The sequence below is a fragment of the Lupinus angustifolius genome, chromosome LG03 (genome assembly GCF_001865875.1).
Source record: "Lupinus angustifolius cultivar Tanjil chromosome LG03, LupAngTanjil_v1.0, whole genome shotgun sequence".
NCBI lineage: Eukaryota > Viridiplantae > Streptophyta > Magnoliopsida > Fabales > Fabaceae > Lupinus > Lupinus angustifolius.
This window is the reverse complement of record NC_032011.1, coordinates 5,497,218-5,499,129: the sequence shown is the minus strand read 5'-3', so window position 1 is coordinate 5,499,129 and position 1,912 is coordinate 5,497,218.

Below are 1,912 nucleotides of genomic sequence, written 5' to 3'. Positions count from 1 at the left end.
ATGAATTACTAACTCACCTTGAGCAGGGAAGGTTTCATCAACTATGTCTTGAGGAGGTTCCAAATTTGCTTCTTCAAAAGTAACCATATGAATCGCATCTGGAATAGATACAAATTCTTCCTCTAAGACAAAGTTTCTAACCTTATCTTCCCCCTCAAACTCAATATCCTCAAAGAACGTGGTTGTACCAGTCTCAAATATGGATTTCATACTTGAATCATAAAATTTATAGCCCCTTGATTTTTTAGAGTAGCCAATAAAGTAAATGCTTACTGTACGGGAGTCCATTTTCTTTTCATAAGGCCTATAAGGCCTTGCCTCAGCTGGACATCCCCACACATGAAAATGCTTTAGACTTGGCTTTCGCCCAGTCCAATGCTCATAAGGTGTTTTAGCAGTTGCCTTAGTTGGTACCCTATTAAGAATATAAGCTGTTGTCTTAAGTGCCTCTCCCCAGAGTGACTCTGGTAAGGTAGAGTGACAAATCATACTCCTTACCATGTCCTTAAGAGTCCGGTTTCGTCTTTCAGACACACCATTCATGCTAGGCGATCCTGGCATGGTGTACTGTGGGACTATACCACATTCCTCTAGGTATTTGGCAAAAGGCCCTGGACGTTGTTCACCTGAACCGTCATATCTACCGTAGTATTCACCACCACGGTCAGATCTGACGCACTTAATCCTTTTGCCGAGTTGATTTTCAACCTCAGCCTTAAAAGTTTTGAACACGTCCACCGATTGGGACTTTTCATGAATTAGAAAAATGTATGCATAACGAGAATAATCGTCTATGAATGATATGAAATATCGTTGACCATTCCAGGAAGCCGTAGGGAATGGCCCACAGATATCCGTATGTATCAATTCTAAGACGTCCGAAGCTCTATATGCACCATATTTCGATTGTTTGGTTTGTTTTCCTTTTATGCATTTAACACAAACATTAAGGTTTGTGAAGTCAATGGAATCCAAAATCCCATCTGACACAAGACGCTCAATTCTCTTTTGAGAAATGTGACCTAGGCGCTTGTGCCATAATGCACCTGAATTATTATTTTCAATCTTACGCTTAGTACCACGTGATTCCACATTCAGGGTTTCGCTATAATCAGTTATGATATTCAGCATATAAAGGTTGTCATTCAACATAAGTGAACCAGTTCCAATAACATTTGAATTTAAAGACAATTGAACCGAATTGTTTCCAAATGAACAACAATAACCAAATTTGTCCAAATATGAAACAGAAATCAAATTCCGTCTAAAAGACGGTACAACAAAAGTGTCTTTCAAATCCAAATAGAAACCAGTACATAATAACAACCTAAAATGCCCTATAGCTTCCACTTCTACTGATTTCCCATCGCCAACACAGATGTATCTTTCAATATGATTAGGCTTTCGGTAGCTCAGGCAACCCTGCATTGAAACACTGATGTTAGAAGTTGAACCGGAGTCTAACCACCAGGTGTTTCCAGGTACTGAAGTTAAATTGACCTCAGAACAAACCAAAGCAAGAAATGTACCTTTCTTAGCACGCCAGGCGTGATACTTTACACATTTCTTCTTTTGATGTCCAGTTGCTTTGCAAAAGAAACAGACATCATCCTGCTTCTGTTTCTTTTGCACTGAACCCTTAGCAGCTTCATTCTTGGGCTCTGAAGTGATTTTCCTTTTGCCCTTGTCTTTAAGGTAGTAACATAATGGGTACTTTGAGTCCTCTCTCGCTTCAATCTTTCCTCTTCTTGCACACAAAATGAAATGAGCTCATTAAGAGTTCATCTCTCCCTTTGACAGTTAGAAGAAATCTTAAACTGACTGAATTGTGCAGGAAGAGAAAGTAAGACCAAATGAATGAGTAAGTCTTCCGACACCTCAAGCTTAAGGGCCTTACATTTTGAAGCAATGT